Source organism: Melopsittacus undulatus, chromosome 2 (assembly GCF_012275295.1).
Source record: "Melopsittacus undulatus isolate bMelUnd1 chromosome 2, bMelUnd1.mat.Z, whole genome shotgun sequence".
Lineage (NCBI taxonomy): Eukaryota > Metazoa > Chordata > Aves > Psittaciformes > Psittaculidae > Melopsittacus > Melopsittacus undulatus.
The window spans coordinates 73266541-73287395 of NC_047528.1; the positions used below are offsets into that span (position 1 = coordinate 73266541).

The 20855-nt window shown below is 40.4% G+C and overlaps 1 protein-coding gene across 4 annotated transcripts in view; it reads left to right on the plus strand.

The window, feature by feature from the left end:
• The first annotated feature begins 1964 nt into the window (after positions 1-1964).
• Positions 1965-20855, plus strand: part of WWC3 (WWC family member 3) — a 101531-nt gene continuing 82640 nt past the window's right edge. For all 4 annotated transcript variants that reach the window (XM_031051055.2, XM_005151427.4, XM_031051052.2 and 1 more), the window contains exon 1: positions 1965-2115. The gene's annotated coding sequence lies outside the window, so the exon portion shown is untranslated. The remainder of the gene's footprint in view (positions 2116-20855) is intronic.

Here is a 20855-nt window from a genome sequence, read left to right on the forward strand (position 1 = left end):
ACAGTGCCTTAACTCTGACTCCTTCGAAATATGCCTCAAAACCATCCATAATACACAAGCAACACCTTGCTCCTGCATATGCCACTGAAGTCTTGGGCATCTATGAGACAACCTAGTGTGTGCTGAAGCAAACTCTCTGTTGAGATGAGCTGATCTAAACATAAGTTGTTGTGATTTTGAAGACCAGATCTAAAACCTCACATTTGATAAATTGTACACCTTTACTGTACTCCTAATCTACTTCACCATTGCCTTCAGTTTTATCCACTGTGTTCCTTTTTCATCACTAAACCCATATACTATTCTCCTATCACACCTCATTACTCACTATAGAGTTGGTAGGAAGATTCCAGTTTACTATTACTGAAATAACCTACGAAACATAGGTAAAACACCTGATCTGTCCTATTATCTATACTGCTTCTCCCATGCACTGCTCTATGATAACTAGTGGTTTAGGGGTGGAAGGAAGAGAGGGAAAGGCCTAAGAAGCCAGGAGCAGAAGTCCTCTAATTTCCTGCATTTATAACCTCACTGCAGCAATTAATGATCATAGAGCTGTAATTTAAAATGTTGAATGCAAGTGGAACATAACTGAAGTTGCAGTATAATCCCTGGCAGGGTATTGCCAATTTCAGGGGGCTGAATTAAGGTTGAAAATATATTGTTAATTCCTTTCCTAGATTTCAGAAGTTTAGCCAGCATTACCTTAACTCTTTATTTCCTGATTTTAAGGAGGTTTAGCTGAAGTCAGTGTCCTGGAAAGCCACAGTGTACCACAGGCCAACTTTAGTGCTGTTCTAATGAAGTTTTGGGGAATTTAATTGTAGATGGTACTTGGAGCTCTGCTTTGGGGTCTCCAGCAGATGCAGGTCAAACCAGACACAGCTGCTTTCTGCTCTGCAGGATAAGGTCGAGATGTCCAGTGAGTCGGGTGTGTGATTTTCCAGCATCCACTACCCAAACATCAATACACCATGATTTCTGTGACTCGTGGTACCCAACACTTCTCCTTCATCATCATCAATGGCTCTCCAGCAGACCTCTGTCCCCTCCCCACATCCCTGTACACGTCCAGATTGCCCAGCACTCCCGAGGCTTTTCGGGTGGGCACTGCGGGATGCCCGACCCACCGAGGTCTAGGGATGGCTCACTTCTCCAGTTCCCAGCGGGCCGTGGCAGAGCACAGGCCTCAGGGCGGGACAGGACGGACCCCGGCGGGGCCTCAGCCTCCTTCCCCCGGCCCGGGCCCAGGGCGGAGGACTGCCGCCCTCTCTCCGTAGCTGACGTGTCTGGGTCCGGGCCCGGCTTCCGCGGCGCGGGGTGCGGCCGCCTCGCCGGGCCCCGCCGCTTCCCTCCTGCCCCGCGGGCCAGGCCAGGCCAAGCCAGGCCGAGAGGGTCCTCCCTCCCCAGCCCCTTTCCTCGGTCCAGCCCAGCCCGGCCCTCCGCGGCGTGGGAACAGCCGGGCGGGGCGGAGGCGGGGGCCGGGCCCTGGCGAAGAGAGGGAGGGAGGGAGTGAAGATAGCCGTGGCCGGCGCCGGGCGGGAGGGGGGGAGGCGACGGCGGGGCGGGGGTGCTCGGGCCGGTGGGCCGAGCTCGTGGGCTGGGAGCCGCGGCAGAGCGAGGCAGGTCTCGGGCGGGGTTAGGGAGCGCGGCGGGGCTGGTCCCGGCGCGGAGCGGGGCTGGAGTGAGGGAGGATGAGCCCGGTGCGGAGCAGCAGGAGCCGCCCGAGTCCCGCTCCCTGCGGGGCCGCCTGTTAGTGCTGGAGGAAGAAGAGGAGGAGGAGGAGGCGGCGGGCGGCCGCGGCCCGGGCGGGACGGGAGCTGCCCCGGCGGCTGCGGGCGGAGAACGGGTTTCGGCCAGAGCTGGGCGGTGGCGGTGGCGGCCCGGCGGCGGAGCGGCCATGCCGTGGTTGAGCGGCGGGCGGCGGCGGCGGCAGCAGCAGCAAGTGGCGGCGGGACAGGGCGGCGGGCCGCCGGCGGGCGGGCAGCGGGGCCGGGAAAGCTCGGAGCTACCGCTGCCTGCCGGCTGGGAGGAGGCGAGGGACTTCGACGGGCGAGTCTTTTACATTGACCATAACACCCGGCAGACCTCGTGGATCGATCCCCGCGACAGGTAAGGGGCGGGAGCCGCCGGTGGACGAGGGAGATCGAGGGGAAGGAGGGCCCGAGTCCGGTTCATGCCGCCGGCCGCCTGCCCCGCTGCTGGAGAAGGCGCGAGGAGAGGCCTTTCCGAGGCCTCCCCGTCCCTTTCTCTGAGCGCCCTCTCCTCTTGTGCGGCGGGGCCGGGCCCGTCGGCGACATTTTCCTTCCCCCGTCCGTGGCCGCAAGGGAGGGTGTGGGCGGCGGGGCGCTCCTCCTCACCTCCCCGCGTCCGGAGCGGGAAGCCGGGCCGGGATGGCGGGGAGGGGGAGGTACGGAACCCTGTCACACTGGCCCTCCTTGGTCGGTGCGTGTGGAGACCTGAGGTGCAGAACCCCTGCTCCAGTGGCGGTCGGGTTTGCCGGTAGCGTTAATGTTAGATCACAGCAAGAAAATAAGGGAATTACGGCACTTTTTGCCCATGGTGGGTGCGCAGACCAAGCTGTGTCTCTCTGCGGGGGGAGACAGGGAGGCTGGACCATACTGCTCCTGCTTATAGTCTTCAAATATTGGACTAGCTCCACTGTAATCCAGTGTCTTGGGCATCCTGATTTATTAGCCGTGCTGAACTAATTGGCAGCAGCAGGCTGGAGGCATGCTGAAGTAATTTGGTAGATTACCTCCTCATAAAAGATAACGCTGCGTGGAGGTAAGCAAGCCGGTAAATTCCTGCAGTTAATTTGACAAATACGTGGTCTGTTGCAAATTAGCCGTCTGCTGTGCTGTTTTGGGATAGCATTTTCACATCTCTCAGGCCTGGCGGTGTATGGTGAGCTTGAGTTAGGCCTTTTCATTTTAATTAGTGCGAATAAATTTGGGCAGGTTTCATACTTTTCAGTGGAATTGAGTTATAACCAATATTCAAGTGTTGTAGCTTAAAAGTGGTGGAAGCATAGGCTGTCTGTAGCGGCTGCTGCCCCGTAAATGCAACCTCGCTTGGAAGCGTTCACATAAAAATTTCCACGCAGAGTTAGTGAACACAAGTGTCAGTATTCTAGGTGTCTGCGAAATAAGAAACATATGTCTCTGTGTATGCTTTTCTATATTAAACAATGTTTTTATAGTAAGTGAAAGTTGGACAAGGACAGTTTGAACCTCAGCCAGAGCTACCTTGCCAGAAGTATGCCTGGAATGTTAAGAAGGCCACAGAAGCATTTAAGCGCAGTCTGGGTTAAAGACTAGTAATTTGAGAGATTCCTGTCACCTTGCACAATGATACATAACTGTTTAAACGGTCTAAATATTTACTACCAGATCAAGATTCTTTGTCTCATTATTTCGACTTATGTATGCACATATTATTTTGCTGATGCATTAAATATTTGTTGTGTTTTAGATAGCACATTTTTCTACATTAAAATGCCTCGCAGTGTTGTTAGTTTACTTGTGATGTGCTGTTCTAAAGTTAACCAATGACATAACAACTTGTCTGTGGCTTCTCTACATTTCATCCTTTCCATTAAATTTCAGAGGTTACGTGGTTTTGCCTTCTGGAATATCTTGTATACAAACAATAATGAAAAAGACAGCCATTTACTACAGTGTTTAAAGCTCGTTTCCATTCAACTTCAATAGTATTGATAAAATTATGACTTCATGCTTTGAAGAAATAATTGACATGCCCCACAATGCTTGAACATTTGTTTAAATATTTCACACCAATGTTTAAACTTAAATTTATTTTTCACATTGGGTAAGAGCAGGCTGCAGAGCAGTGACTGAGATGTTTACATTGGGGCAGATAGAAAACTGTGTTTTCATGAGAACTCTCAGTAGTTTCTGCAGAATTAAAGTAGCAGGAGCCAGTTACATGATTGCAGTTAATCTCAGGTTGAGAACAGGCCGATGGTGTTACTTCAGTGAGATAAAATCATAGAATGGTTAGGATTGAAAGGAACCCAACCTGTCTGCCACTAGACCAGGTTGTTCAAATCCCTGTCTAGCCTGGCCTTGGAAGAGGTCAAGGATGCCTGTGTTCTTCTGCATAGTAGAAAGTGACCAACCTTTTTGGCTTTCATTCCAACTATTTGCATTCCCATGGGCAGCAGCAAAGTAGGAAAGGATCAAGTTAGTTGTGTTCTGATGAAGTTTGGGAAAGGAAGGTCAGAGCAGCAGGAAATGATACTGAAGTGTTTTTTTTTTTAATTTTCCCCCCAAAAAAGAAGTGGAAAAAGTGGAGGGCAGAATAATCTACTTGTATGACAGGTAGCTCAGCATTTTGAGTTTGGTGTAGGGTGACAGAGTTCAGCCCCACCCCTCTCCCCCCGTTTGTGTGGCCTTGTTTCTATCCAGGAGGAACTGGACAGAACTATGGGACCTTAGGCCATGCTGCAGCTCATCAAGGCCCTGAGAATCAGTACCTCAAAGCTTTCCTATGGGCAGTAGTCTCATAGGCATCCTCACAGGCTCATCTTTCCCTGTGGCTGGCATTTAGTAGTTCGTTTTTCTTTTCAGCATTCCCCCTTGAGAATTCTCAGCCTTTTGTATAGTTTGGTTAGTGAATTTAATTTGAAGCAGTTATTTGATTAAAAAGCAAAACAAAAATTCCCCCCCCCCCCCAGCGTTTTTCCAGTTGAAGCCAAGAAGAGAAAGGTAATACTAATTTGAGAAGTTGAGAAAGGAGAAATCTGCTCTGTAGAAGATTTTGGAGTTTGGGAAAGAAGGTAATGAGGGCAGGGAAGGTAAGTCAAAGTAATGCAGAGTGAGAGGGGCTAAAGGACTCAGAAGTATATATTTTATGAATTTTGGTATAAAAAAGTGGAATAAATGAAGAAAAAAGAGGGAGAATAGCAGATGTGTGATAAAATTGGCAGATTTGAGAAGCATCTTTGGTATCAAATCAGTGGTTAGGTTGGGGAAGATACTGTGTTGATCTGCGTGGATTGTGTGTAATTAATAGATTGTGGATGGTTGTCTAGCAGATCCTGTAAATCTCAAAATGGAGCCATTCATTGCATGTTTTCATCTCTTAGAAGCTGTCTTTTATCTTAATAGATTGTAAGATCTTAAGGCAGCAAACTGAGGTTTTTATCTTGTTTTTGCAGAATACTTGATATATTGAGATTCTGGTCAATGACTGGGTGCTGTAAATGGTCTTATAAAAGACTGATGATGTTTGTGGTTGATATTGATGATCTTTGTGGCACCAAGGGTTTTATTACTGTGGCTGTTTGTTACAAGACTGTGTTTTCAAGTGATTAGAGCCTAGCCGAAACTGCTGGTATTTGGCAAAAGCTTTCTAAACTGGTGAGTCTTGTTAGATTTGTTGTATGTGGAAACTTCAGGTAAAATACAGTGTTGTTTTTTTTTGTAACAACTCTAGGGGAGAGGTAGTGTTTCATTCAGCTTCCTAATGTGGGTTGCCTTCTTTGAAAATTTGAATCATTGGGCTTTTTAATAAGGATTTTAAACTTGTGAAGTGTAGGGAGTGTTTCTGCATGGAGAAATCATCCGTTTGGGTCAGTTTGGGAGGCTACGAAAAATTGGTATGAGCTGGGTAAAGACTTAAATTTTAGCATCTGCTTTTACAGGAACTTCCTGCAAACTGGACTGCCGGTACATTAATTGTAATCTGAGAGGTTTTCTGTCCTGTGTCCTCATCAGCATCTTAATTCCAAGACCTAAAAGGTGCTTTGCACACAGGAAAAAAACTCTGGCCTTGTAGAGGAGGTGGATTGGAACAAGCAGAATGGGAACAAGCGGGACTGGCCTTGGAGTTGGATGGGGCATAAAGGGCTGTGTGGAAAGCTTTGTTAGGTTATGGAAAGCAAAGCAGTCAGGAGTTGGGGGTAGGGAGAAGGAGGATGGTACCTAAAGCCTGGGAAGAAAAAAGTAGGGGAACTGGACTGAAAACCAGTAGGGCAGGGAAAAACAGGTAAGAAGAAACTGGTCTGGTGAGGGTTCAGGGTGTGAGGGTGTCAGCTCTTTTCTTGGCTATACATGGAACCCTGAGGGAAAAGAAGGAGCACTGAGTTTGGATGAGGAATCTTCAGAGTTGGAAAATATGCATGTAAGGCAGCATACAAAGTCTAGGTGAAGAAGGGAAGATGAGTGGAAGGTGAAATACAAGAAGTACATGTGAAATGTAAGGATGGGGGTCAGGAAGTGTGAGATGTGCTGGATTGATGAAAAAAGAATTATGAGATTGATGAAAAAAAAATCAGAATTGTAGAGAATGAAAATAAGCAGGAAAGGCTAATGGGCTTGAAACAGAGTCCGCTTGGGAAAGTCATGAGGCAGGTATCTGTTATTAGGGTGCAGAACAGAAATGCTCAAGGGAGCAATGGCGAAAAAGGTCGAAAAGTGCTCTCTGCTTCTTGCTGAACAATTTCAGAACACTTTACTCTCATCATTTATTTGCGCTGGCGAATGTCTCCATTACCCAGTTTGCCTCTTCTCTCTGTTGGGTAGGATAAAGGCTGTTACTACTGTTGTTTCCTCTGTTATGGCAAGGGGCAAAGCGAGGTGTTCCAACCCAGGTGTCAGTGTGTGTAATGCTGTACAATGTGATTTCTGTTTTCTCAATTTGGTTTTATAAAGGAATAGAAGCTTGCAAGTAAGAAACTTAAATTGAGAGAATATTCACGTCAGATATTCAAAGCTAGAAAATTCCAGACTTAATTGATTAACTACTTTTTAAGTCACAAACTACTTTTTCTTGTATTTTCTTGCCTTATTTGATACATGGAGAGGAGCAACTCTGAGGCCAGATCAGAGGGCTATGAATTGATAAGAATCAGTTCTATTTTTTTCTGTCCAAATTGGAGTATGTGCCTTTCTAGTGAGGCAAAAGATCTTTTGGCATACCAGTGCATGATATGGTTAGAAACGCAGTGACCGCTTTATCCACGCAAGAAAATATCTCTGTAGCATATTGGAATGTATCTGTCAGGTTGACGTTACTCGGCAACCCACAGAAAATCGGAAGATTTTTCACAAGCAGCATTTTTTGGACCTGGCTTAAACCTCTGCTCTGACAGTTGCAGTTAGCGTCATTTGGTATTAGAATTTAAATACTTCTATCGCAAAGCATGAAAAAGGTGAAGGCAACAGGGTAGTTAGTACCCTTGCCATTTTTGAAAGTTTGCATCAAGCTCGTATGTGTTTTCAGACTTTTCACGTCTATTTCCTTTTTGCTGTATTTTGATTATCAACTGATAATTTTGTTTTGAACTAATGCTATTTGTGGAATGGGAAGAAAATAAAGTGATTGTTGATTGTTCTTTTAATATTCCCTCTGAAAACATTACAGTGACTGGACAGATTTACATCGTGTGCTTTTTTTTTGACTGTGGTGCAGACTGTTAATGTAAAGCAGAAAATGTAAGCTATAGGTCACAAATCTATTCTTGGAAGTGATGCTTTGAAAATGTTTAAAGGGAAGCAGAACTCCACTAATTTGGTCATAATTTTATAGATTGGGTCTCTAGGCTGTCAGTGCCAAGCTTACAAGAAATAGAGATGAATGTAAAGAAAAAGAATAATTGAATGAGTATGGATCTGGAAAGTATGCGCTCCCATGAGAGCAAAAGAGCTGAATTTATTCGATTGAAGAAGTGTTTTGGAAATGGTTTGATCCTAAGAAGAGATGATACCGGAGACTTAGAGCTTTTTGTTTAGTAGATATGTAATAATATCTGATAGTCAGAAGTTCAAAGCAGAAATACGATATGTTTTTAATAGTAAGAGATATTAAATGTCAGAGTAGTTCTTCCACTCCTTTAGTTCTCTAGATGAAATTATGTAGTTCAAATATTTTTGCCTGATACAAGTCAGCTATTGCTTGGAGTCCCATTGTCTATGACCATCTATTTTTACTGCCTGCATAGCATGATATATTACTTGACCTATATATAATATATATAGCTAAATATATCTCCTAAGGATCAGCAAAGCAGCCATTCTTTCATTAGAAAGTGGAGGGCCTTTCTCTCTGGTTGTTTCTCTTAAACAGCAAGGAGGAAGATCCACATTATCTCCGTCACTTGAGGCATCTGGATCACTGCAGTTGCATCATTTGATTACCTCAAGTTAGCAGTGAATACAGTGGACTTGATAAACTTTATGTTAAAAGTATTACACATAAAATAGTACTTGAAATCCAGATGTTTTGAATTTTCAGTGCAAATGTCAAGCCTGGCTGCAAGACACAGTGTGGATGGGAAAGCTATGCAGCTGTGCAACTGCTTTCCTGGCATGTGACTGGGAATACTTGCTGCAGCACATGGTATTGAGAAAGGGCTGTGGTGCCCTGAGCCTCCTTGGGCAGTCTGCACATATATGTGCTTTAGTTCTTGATCAGAATAATTCAGTCATATTTTTAAAGGCATGCTGTAGCTGACATTTGTTTTCAGAGTTTCACATGTACGTATGTATGTCATGATAAATCTACTTCTCTGCCTTTCAGGAGGGAGGTGCATTCCTGGTTTGTTTTTCTTGTTTGTTTGTTTTTTTCATCCTAGCTAGTATCTTCAAACAGGCAGATATTTAACTTTGTATTGTGAGCAAATCCCATGAAAATATTTGCAATTAAAAAAGAATGTAGGTGCCAGCTTCCTAGAATTAATGGTAGCTGGAATTGGGCATGTTTTTCAAGCTTAGTCTTTCATTTGGTCGATAGATTCTGATTACAAGTGAATGGTAAATAATTCTAAATTATTGCCCTCCTTCTCCCCTTGACACTAGCTCTCTGATTTAAATGTTTTTTTGAAAGTAGCTTTTAGTTCAGTGTCAGATACACGTTGCTGGGGGAAAAGCAATGCCTGTATGAAGTGAGCATTCATGTTTTCTTGCTATTAAACATTGTTAAAAATGAGTGCTACATATCTAATCATTGAAGATTAAAAATGTTTCTAGTATTTTTTCAGCTCTCAGAAGGCAGAGGTGGGAGACATCCGCTCTTTCTTCCTAAAGGTGAAAGATTTTCCTTATAGTACAATAGTAGTGAATTATGATTTATTTAATTGATCTTTACTGGTTAAATAACACATACTTTGAAAATCTAGCTTAGATTAAAAAAAGCTGCAGGACCCAATGCATGTATGCTAAAGATCAAAACAGCTATTGAGGCACGGTAACTTCATTACCAAAAACCGCTGTTAAGCTGCTTACTGTTTTGTTAAGGGTGAAGGAGGTTTTTGTGTGTGCAGTTTTTGTCTCTAAATGGAAGTATTTTCAGGAATTAGATAAGAAATGCAGACACCTGCCTTATTGTATTTGTGTGCATGCTAGAAAGGTTTAAATTAGCACTTGTGTCTTCAGTGTATTACAGCAATGCAGTGGCAGATGTTCTGAGGACTTTTGCTTGAAGGGTTCTCTTGACTGCCTGATGTATGAGTTGGGTCTTACAAACTGAGAAACTGTGATCTGTATCCACAGTGCTCAAAACTGTCAGAGAAGGCACTTTCCTGTTTCTTACATGTATAAATCAACTTAATATCTGAGTCAGTATAGACATAATGGTTGCATTTATTGTCATTAAGCAGCACCAAGTATTGCTAAAAGAAAACTGAGTGTTTGTATTAATCTATTTTCTAAAGGGTGTGTGCGTGGGAAGTGTCTACTTTTCAGGATCTATAATCTGCACATGTGAGAATGCATGATTTGAAATATCACAAGACTAGGGCTGGGTTTTAAGTTCTATCTGGAGAAAAAAACTCCTATTTAGGCTTGGATTCTAGTGATAAGTTTAGTTTGAGAGATAACAACTTAGTGCTTTTAGTGAATGTAAATACAGTGACAGCACTGTTCAAACATAAGAACAAATGACTTGTAGGCAGTAAAAAAATTAGAAATTTATTTATAGCAAGGTCCTGTTAACAAGTTTCGCAGAAGTGCCTCTTAAATGTAATGTTCATTTATAATTTTGTGTTTTTTACTGGAAGGTAGAGCTTTGTAAAGTTGTATGTGAGGCCAGACAGAAATATTTAGTTGATCTTTTGGTGTAACAAAGTAAAACTAATACTTTTTCTGCCTACACTTAAAAATAGAACTTGCTGAATATCTTATCTGCAGCAAATGTGACAGTTCACATTCACCAGGAAAGCCAGCCAATATTGCAGCTTTTAAGTAATCTTCAACTTGTTTCTAGTTGAAAGAAGCTAGCTAAAGAGAACATGCTCTAGGTGCTTTTCCTACCTCTCTGCCTCCTCTGGCAGAGCAGCTTGCACACTCAGCTAGGTTTCACAATATAGCACCCTTGAGCTACTGGTTAGTTGCTGCCAAAAGTAGAAGTGTCCTCCTCACCAACTGCATGGTCTCATCCCTCTTTTGCACTGGTACCAGTGTTTACTCAACCTTACAGTAAGACAAATTGGCAAAATAACTCCTATGAAAGATTTTATTTCTCTCTTTAAGGGGAGGGTAGTTGTCAGCTGGTTTAGTTCCCTAAGCTGACTTAACCTTTAGAGCAGATGGGTATTTAAGTGGCTTATGTCAATTAAGTTTAATTCAGTAAGGAACTGGATTAGGCAAAAGCGATGAGTTGGTTTAGAAACTTCTTTGAGTAAATCCTCTTTGTGAATGGCAGTCTTGACTACTGATTTTTAAAATACCCCTATAGTAAAACACATCTCTGAACAATCTTCAAGTTATGTTTAAAAAGGAAGGATTCACTTTTCAGACACCAGATGGATGTATGAAAGTCAACAGAAGTCAATTAAATAGGTGTCAGTTTTTCAGCTGAGTAGCAGCGCTGAAGTTGCTGTTAAGAAGTGAGAGGGTTACAAGCAGCAGGAACCAATCTGACTACTGAGTTTGGGGCATCAGCAGCAGCTTGGAAACACTCATGAAATATTTGGTGAAGTCAGTAGTGAGAATTGCCTTCGTTAGCAGGGAACGAAGTTGGTGCATGAGGAAACTGGATGTGGGACCAGACTGGGGAAAGTATCAGCAGTGTGGTACCTTGGAGGTATGTGTGAGAGGGAACTAAGTATAAGCCAGATGTGGGGGAGATCTTGACAGTGGAGCACTTCTAAGCAGGATCTCAGTTGGGTGTAGAAGCAGTAGCACATAACTGGGGAAGGGTGGAGCATGAAAAGACATGTGAAGGTAATAACAAAAATCACAAAGCAGCTACTGGGGGGACTTTGAAAGTGTCTTTGTCACCCGTGTTTGGAGCTACAACTCATTAAAAGAGTGTGGCAGTGGGACTGTGAAGTCTTCTAGAGATATGAATTGGTCAAGGTTGAAACTGCCAGGCGGTAGAGGAGAAGGCTGTAATATTTGAATTGGATGATCAAGATTTTTGTCTCTGCTTATGGAGAGGAGCAGGAACTCTGTATTTTTTTTCCTTGCTACCAATCCCAAACCTATTTCATGGAGATAAATCCCTTGGTTCTTAACTAATGGTGAGGGCATGGAGATGTAAGCTTTGTTCTGTCATGCTAGAAGGGTCTTGATCATCTCTTGTTTCTGTTTCAGTTAGGGAAATTAATTTGGACTTGGTACAATTAGGGTGTGCTAAAAGCATGGCGAGACTTGATCTGTCACTTCTAGTGGCCCATTCAGTCATTTGAGTCAGCCATTTAATACAGCCAGCCTCCTGGTGAGGCTTGCTCTGGGTATATGGTTGCATGATCAAACAAGCTGAAGTATTTCTGTTTGTTTCTCTGCCTTTTTGGGCATTTGCTGGAGTAGCAAAGGCTCTTGCATCCAGTGATGAACCTGGTGGTCTTCCTGTGGTTTGCAGAATGGAGGCAGTTCTGTGCTGTACTCTTAGCTCTTTTAGCGGAAGGAGCTGATTGCTGTCAAGGGCTGAATTAGCGAATATTGAAACTGAAGCAGCTAGGTTTTTTATTTTTGTTTTCAAAGACTTTTCTATTTCAGTGTATCTAACTGGCAGTGGGACAAAAATGAAGTACGGTAATATTAACATCCTTGAATCAGCAACGAAGAATCAAAGGCTATCTTTCATAGCCTTCTGAAAGAGTTATTTTCAAGATGAAATGTCTATGGAGAATCTTGTTGAAACTTTTGATTTATATTGTACTTAGGCTGAAGCTCTTTTTACACACACAGTGATTAGAATTCTTTATGGCAAAATGCAAAGCTTGGTATCAAAGCTGAAAATGCATAATATTTCAAAATTAATTTATTTAATCTTGGATTACAGTTTAAACAGCTAAAAATAAGACTTTTAAAAAACCTTAATGCACAGTGTGTTCTTAGAAAGTGGCTTATCCACGTTTGGAAAGGCAGCTGATGTACTGTATAATTATCTAATTCTATAACATAAACAAATAGTGACACGCTTCTCAGAGGAGGATCCAGTCCAAAGTTACTTGGTTTGAACAGCAATTCCATACATGCTTGAAAGAATTTCAGAATAAAAAGTAAACTATCATTGTGGTGATTGGGATTTTTTTTTCAGTATAGGGATAATTAGTAGATGGAGAAAGTATTGCATGTGTTTGGAAGTGCTTAAACACTTGAGTGTCTTCTGCTTGTTCCAGATGACATCTTTTGGGTAAGACTGAGACTCATAGTATTAAAGATGTGATATGGCACATAGATAAAAATCCCTGAAACTTAAACTCCATAAAAAGTGAATTGTAGAATTCAGTTAAAATTAGTTTAATGACCATCATGGCTGTTGTATCATAGATCAATTTTAGTAGTATCTAAATAGTCAGCAATTACAGTGTTAGAGACTAACTCATTAACCTGATGATTATCCATTATGAGCTAGAGAAGGTATAACTGACCTCTCATTTATACAGTAATAATAAAATAATTGGAAATGCATGTAAAGGCTGGAAATGCAATAATTTGTCAAAATTCAGTTACAGAACATGTATATTCATATTGCATATTCACATGCTTATTTCCAGCTGTATTTGTGTCCTGAGTGGTGGTGTTTAAGAAGAAAAAGTGTATGTTACTTTGTGTTGGTTAGAGATGTCTTATCTTTGCTTTTTTTTGCCAGCTCATAGTTTATTCAAGAGAAAAGCTACCAGTGCTCTTGTGGTTATGGGTGTATTGAGATTTGTGATAAATAGGCACTGTGTACTTAAGACTCTGCACAGGTATTTGAATTCTACTTCTGTGTTTAATGTAGCCGCTCAGCTGAGCCAATTGAATTATAGAATATAAAAACATTTGCTAGTACCAGCTTGTAGAAAGATGGTTAAAAATGCTCTCCTTTGAAATGATGATTTAATTTCTCCCATGTCTTGAGATTCCTCTCGAGTAATCAAATCCAGTCCTTCCATAATCATACCTACACGTGTGAACTTCCAGTTTCTTCATTTGATAATGCTTCATACAATAGATTCTTCTTTTAGAAGTACTTTGATAATCCATTGTAGCCTCCTTAATCACAGTTTGGTTTGAGCTTCTATCTTGTCTGCATGGCAAAAGACATTGTTCTAACTAATTCTTCATGTTTCACAGAAGCTTAAAAATTGCTTTCCCCAAAAGAGAAGTAAAAGCTTTTTAATTAAAAATGGTCAGGTATTTTTGCATCAGCTGTATTTTGCATCTGGACTGGTTAGCCATAAATTTGTGTTGGCTCTAGAGGAACTTTGGGAGGAAATCTCAAGAGGAAGATCTGTTGTGAAAACTTTCTGATTTCACACAGTTCTCAGCCCTTGAAACTGCAGCTTCATACACACATGGTCCAGGAACTTAATATACTAATTTACATCTAGGACTTCAGAAAGAAGTGACTCTTTAGTTACCTGTATCAATCAAAAGTAGCTACAATATACTTTTTAGAAGTCCAAGAAATAACTGCTTTCTTAAGTTTTTGCCTTAGTCAGAGAGCAACATGCACAGAGACAGCGAGAGGTCAGAGGGCTTGGCCTGATCCTTCTTTTGCCTTGTGTTTTAATAGTTCTCTGCACTTTGAGAGTCTTGTGTACTCATGCATCTAAACTTGATTTCTCATAACACCATGTAATGCAGTGAATTTAAGAAGGATTTTCTTTGATCTTAATGAACCGCCATTTCAGCTAAGTCCCTTTGAATTGTTGTGCATTGTGAAGCATCATTACAGTTCTTTAAGTGTGTTAGTTAAGTGCTTTCTATTCAGGAAGAAGATGACAGTGTTGAGGGAAAAAAATTAACTGCTAAACTCTGCATACTTGCCTTTAGCAGTGTTAAAATGGTAAATTGGGATTTTTTTGTCGTTGTTTTGTATGGATTGTTTTTGGATTTTAATAGGGTATAGTTACAATATTTTTTTTCCAAGAAATTGTGAAATAAACCCTTTAATTCTTGCTTTCAAACAAATCTTTCCCTTTAGCCTGCTTTTCAGCATAAAATGTCAAGATATGTATCATCATCCTGACTATTGTATTCTGATTGCGTGTGGGATGAAGACACTATATTTCCTATTCCAGAAGTTATTTTTTTATTGTAAAATAAGCTGATTTGCAAATTCCTGTTTGTTTTTTTTCCAGTAGTTTTTGTATGTGCTTATATGAAGTTTTGGGGAAGTATTATAAATTTCCTCAGTTAAATGTGATAGGTGGCTTTCAGAGCAAAAGCCCTTTTAGACCATGAAACACAAACACAAACATGTAGTAAAGAACACATTAATGTTTTGTAAAATGTCATTTAGGCATCTGAAATTTCAAGTAACTTACTATCTGCAGTATTTCTTACAGCTATAGCCTTAGTGCTTCTGTAGGTAAACATTATTCCAGCTTTACAGTCTGGAAAGTTGGAGGTGAGAAATGCTTGTGGGAAATGATCTGTGGAAGGTGTGCTGATCCATGATTAGTTTTTTGTGTAGTAGCACTGTAGCATTTCATATCATTAGTTCTAAATGTTACTCAGAATTCTTTGTCCTGAATCTGTACTTAGGGTGTCTAGGATTCAAGGGCATCTTAGACAATTATCCACTACTTTAATTTTTAATACATTTTCAGAAATGGCTTGTGGGAATTCTGGCACAAAGTTTGATATTCCAACTTTTGCTTTTCTAGGAGTGTGTCATGTGCTTAGAAAAAGAAGTCTTAAGTTTTCACAGAAGGGCATTTAAAAAGCAACTTGAACATTTCATTAAACTTAGATGTAAACTGGTTTTCATGCTCAGCCAGGTTCTAGAATGTCCTTCCATGACCTAATAAAAGCAAAACACTACATAGTTCGTATTGAAAAAGATACGGGGTTTTTTTGTTTGTTTCTTGTTTCTTTGGTGGCTTTTTGTTTGTTTTTCAAACAAGTATTCATCAATTTTGTCACAATATTCTGGAAATCTGACAGACTAGGTAAAGCTACAGTGGCTATGGAAAACAGTCCATTTTTGTAAACTCCCATCCACTGAAGTAATATCAAATTCCTTGTATGTAGAGCTTGTTTCAGGTACAGAGTGAACTCTTTTGTACCAGTCTGCTGTAATATCATGTTAGGTAAATTACTTCTGGGAGTAATCTTGTAGATCTGTCCGTGCTTGTTCAAGGCTTTTGTTCAGTAACAGTGATGATGTAGCTGATCTTGTTCTCTGGGTATCTGCCTGCTAAGGGTGAGCTGTGTCCTCTGTTCTGTTTCACAGTGTCTGCCAAACAACTCTGAAGTGGTAATACATTTTCATTGCTACTGACCAGGACTTGATTTGGATCCTTTAGTTCAAGCTTATTTCTCTTTTCCTCATTTCTCACTTGTATGAAACTTTTTGACCATTACTTGATTCTTTTGGATGCAGTATCTGAAAAAGGATATGGATAATGCTGGTTTTGTTTGTTTGGTTTGTTTTGTTTTGTTGTTGGGTCTTTTTTTTTTCCCTTCTAACACCTTACATGTCAGGGGTTAAGAACTTTTAAAATGCTTTGTTGCTTTAAAATGCAGCTGCGTTATTTTATCATTAAAATTTACTGTAATAAATTGTGTAATTATGTATGGTATGTGAACATCTGGGGTTTTGAAGTTTTTCACATATGACCGACCATTTGCCTACGGTTCTTCGCATGCTTGTTTTATTCTTTCTGAAGTCAGTTGATAAAGAAAATCGTGTTTATTTTTTACATTATTCATAACTGTAAGTTTCTTATATTTTCCTTACATTTAGTGTCTGTGGGACATTTATAAAGGACTTTTCTGTCCTCTCTAAAAAATAAGTTAACCAGTGTTCAGAACTCTGGTTCCATTAGGAACACCCCAAAACTAATGTTCTGGCTGTGGAATTTTTTCCCCCACCCTCCAGTCCATGAATAGTGTTCTTTAAAATACAAGTGTTTCAAGATTATGTGTTCATTTTTCTGTCTGTGGCCTTTTAGATTTTTGTGTATGTACTCTGAAGCTTATTTTCCAAAGTGAATGAAGATTTTAATACTAATCCCTTTATCCAGATACTCTAAGGATATGTCTTCTGTAAAGAAAAAAAGTGTAATGTTAGTACATTGCATTTAAAGTGAAATAGTTCCCCTTTACTGTGATTTCTGTCTCAAATTAGGAATACATCAGGGTTGTTCCTCCCCTTTAGCGAACAGGGTCAGATATCTGGACTATTAAAAGAATATTTTCCAAGTAGTTGTCAGAACACTTTGGTTAAGGAATTTCTGAACCTTTTATTTTAAGGTACTACATCTGATAGAATTTAAAATAAATGAGTTCTAGTGGGGTTCTGGGGATTGACTTTTTGGTGGTTTGTTTGTTTTTTAGGAGTGGGAAATCTGCTATGAGTAGAATGCTAGTGTAGGAGATTTTCCTCGAGTCCACATTTTACTCATTTTATATATTCTCTGTATGGTAGCAGGCATGCTTTTAAAATGTTGGGTTGGTTGGATTTTTTTTTCTTAATAGTAAAAATAGCTTGCAGCTTATTGAAAAACAAGGCAGACCTGTGCCTCAAAATTCCAAATGAAACTGCTGCTTAGATGAGGCTCTAAAGAGGGCATTTATACGTTGTGGAATGAATGGCATGCCTGCACTAACTCCCGCAGGCCGGATATTTCCAAGGTATCAGACGGAGCTGTATATACTGCACCCTTCCCCCTTCAGATCAGAAGGTTTCTCCCTTGGCAAAGTCTAAAGGACCCTGGCCCTGGTGGGGAGGACTGAGTTGGGGATGGGGTAGCTGGAGTGGGGAAATAAAAATGAGCATGGTGACTGTGTGTGTTTTATTTTTATGTTTCCCAGTTTTCCATGCAGACTGTGCTGTGGCAGATCATGGGCTCCTTGCACTTCGTGAGCTAGTGTTGTTTTTCTAATCATTGTTCTTTGAACAGTGCAGTTAGGAATTTCCTGTTCACGTTTTACTACAATGGTTTGTTTAAAATGATAGACCACAGTCTTTTTCCTGACCTAAAAGTAGATTAGCCTTGAATGCCGAAGAGAAGTCAGACAAATAAAGAGGATAGACTGTATTTGCTTATGTCATGGAGAGAGGTCTTTTAACTATGGGCTCAGTTATATCAAATACCACAAGCCATGTTTCTTAAATATTTATTAAGACAAATAAACATAGTTATTGTATGAACTGGCACATCTCCAGACTTCTTTTTCTTTGATTCTCATGGATGGGTTGCTTTTAATCAGGGGAAATATTTTTAATCAAGATGCTGATATCTACTGGTTTATTGAATTCAGCATTACCTCAGTTCTCGCCTTTTCCCACCCCCTTGTTGCACTTATAAAATGAAACAAATCTCAGCAAAATTCAAGATCAAAAATGCAGAAACAAACTACCAGGAAATACTCAAGTTGGGAGCCAACCTATCTTTTGTCACTGCATCTAGTGCCTGTGGTAAGGAAAAAGTAGCATAGCCTTTATATGTATTGCTATATGTTTGCTTTCAAATTTGAGGAAAAAAAGTCTCCCAAGCCTAGCAGTGTTAGGTGCACAAGGAATTGCAGCATCTTTATTACACAGTTTATATTGATTTAAGGTAAGTTCCTTGTATAACATTATTAATCTATAAATAATGCACACCTGTATCAATGAACAGCACAGGTAATAAAAGATACTGATTTTTATCTAGAAAGAGATAAAATTCCAGTGTTAAACCCAAAGTGGAAGTCACATATATATATATATATTTTACAGAAAAATTACTGTAATAGAAATTGTATTATGGTGTGGCACAAAAGTTTTATCTAGTTTTGGAGGGATGGTGTATTAAGCTGCTTCAGTTGGCTGCTGAGATTGTTACTGACAAGCATCAAGCTTGTGCGTATACACTTCATAAAATGCTCTTGGGTATTTTTAATGCAAGAATGTGAGAGCATGTGCATGTGAAATTCTGAGAAACCTGCTAAATTAATTTTTCAAGCTGAGAAATGTCAGATTTGTAAGGTTGTGGAGTTGATATGACGCAAAGGCATGTCATTACAAGGGTGTTGCCAGTTAAAATACTCAGCTGTTATGGTATTTCCAGCTTAGCATCTAACTGTGTTCCACCCAGCAAGTAGTCACATAAATAGGACTAGCTGTGGATTTTTAGAGGAAATATTTAATGTATTTTTAAAGAAAATAACATTTGGAAGGGAAAACACTTGAGCAGTTTGAATGTGAATGTCTAGGGCAGGGCAGGGCAGGGAGATGCCTTGCAGGGTACCGAGCCTGGTGTGCTGCAGGAGATGTTACGTGGAAAATGTTACCATTTATAGAAATCAGGTACTTCCATGAGTACTGGCACAGGTAAAGTCTGATTTACTGTGGGTTTATATCTTACAGCTGATTGACCTTGGTGTCTGGGAAGGTGAAAGTTCTGACAGACACTTTTTGCCTTGCATTTGGGGTATTTGCATCCACTTGCTCCTGAGCAGGTTTTCTGATACCTGATTAGGTGTAAACATGGATGTCTTGCTCCTACTTTTAAAGGTGTTTGAATTATCTCAGGGGTTTCCCAAAAATTTGCAACTCATCAATAGCACAAAAACCAAGTAGACTTAGGTCTGTTAGTTAATATTGTTATTAATAAAAGCACATCTCCATATTTTTATAGGAGGTGGCACTACAAGCCTTTGGTATTTTTTTTTTTATTGCCACTGTTACTTCTTACTTTCTATTAGCCAATTCCTAAAAGGTGGGGTTTTTTACCTATTAAATAATAAAAATATATTTTGAGATGACTGTGCCAGATTTTATGGTACAGGCTAGGACTATGATTGTTCTGTGGTGTATGTGCAATGGATGTGCTATTGCCCTATGCGTGAAGCAAAGCATTAGACCGATCTAGAGCTTCCAGTGTAGCTGTTGGGCTGCGTTGCCTTTGGTACGCCACCTGGCTTTTAGGTTTTGTTTCCAGCATGCATGAGCAAACAGTGCAATCCTAAGTAGGGTTCCAGAAGATTTATCAGTGAGATACTTGCTATTAATGTACCTTCTGGAGCTGTTAGCAAGCGTCTTTTGTTTGTAAGGATCAGAGATTCATTGCATGAAACACTGTCAAGGGTAGTGGGTGCCATTGGCTTTGCTGTCAGCAAAGATTGTTCACTTTGCTTTTGACCTTATTAAGCATAAATTTTTCTACCTGGAAAAGCCGGAGTTCAGTAAGCTTGGGTGTGAATAAACAAGACCCTTGATCTTCCATGTGAATGCTTTTCATGTAGCAATCTGGGTGAGTAGTTTATTCCACTGGATGAAGTAAGTGAGGTGAATAAGGTGAGTAAGCAATTTCATTATGAGACGCTCTCAGTTGTGTCTAAATGCTATGTTGCAAATTCGGCTTGTGCTTTGAGCTGGTTGGGAGCCAGGTGGCTGTGGTTAATTAATCACTGAACCTGAGCTAACAAGCCCTGTGCAGGCTAGGTTATATTAGATGGAGCGCCCTGCTGCACTAGAGTAGCTAGAAGCTGTATGCATGAGAGGCAGTGCAGAGCTGCTGTGGTTCTGCAGGAAACATCTTGTATAGACAAACTCAAGAAATACTTGTGTGAAGTAATTAATTTACTGTATAAATTTACAGTACCTTTTACTGCAATGTTGCTCTATTTGGAGATCAGTTAATTTTGTGCAAGTTGTAGGCACTAGTTATTTCTCATACAGTTGTATTTATAAACACATAAAATGTGTATTATCATAAGGTGTATCAGCAGTGTTAGTTAAATGGATTGTTAACATTTCTACCTGTTGATTTGCAGTAGTATAGCATTTTGTATATAATAAAGTTATCTTAAGCACAGATCTCTGAAATAAAGCCATGACTTCAGGAAGATTTCTAATATAATCCAAACACAATAGCTGCTTGGAAGGATAAGCTCAGTCTTCAAAGTAGACAATTAAATTACTCTTTTCAAATACTTGAAAGAAACAGAAAAGCACCTTTTAAGTTTTCCTTCCCATTTTTCTGAAATCCTGCTTTACATTTCTTGCCCTGTATCCCAGCTGTATTACTGCCATGACTTTTCTGACCTCTTCTTTTAGTTGTTGTGAAATGCCAGTACTAAAATGTTGTTTCGCTATTTTAATTATGCCTTTCCAGAAGAAGAAAGTGTTGTTCAGTGGAAATTTGGGAGATGGGGATTCAGTGCTCTGCTCTGCTACATGGGCTTTTTTTTTTGTGCTGTTACTTTTACATGCCTTGTATCTGGTGTTCAGGTGGGTACTAATTATGGTATTTCTTAGCTTTATGGTGGTGTTCTGATTCTGAATGAATAATGTGATTGTATAACTACAAATAAACCAAAAATAATGTAAAGATTCAATTCTCTTATTTTTGGCTTTCTTTGCTAATGTTTATGCTTTTCCTTTGTAAAGCCCTTCCTAAAACTGGTAATACTTTGACACTTCCAGGTATAGCCTTCCAAAGGCAGAAGACCTTAGTTAAT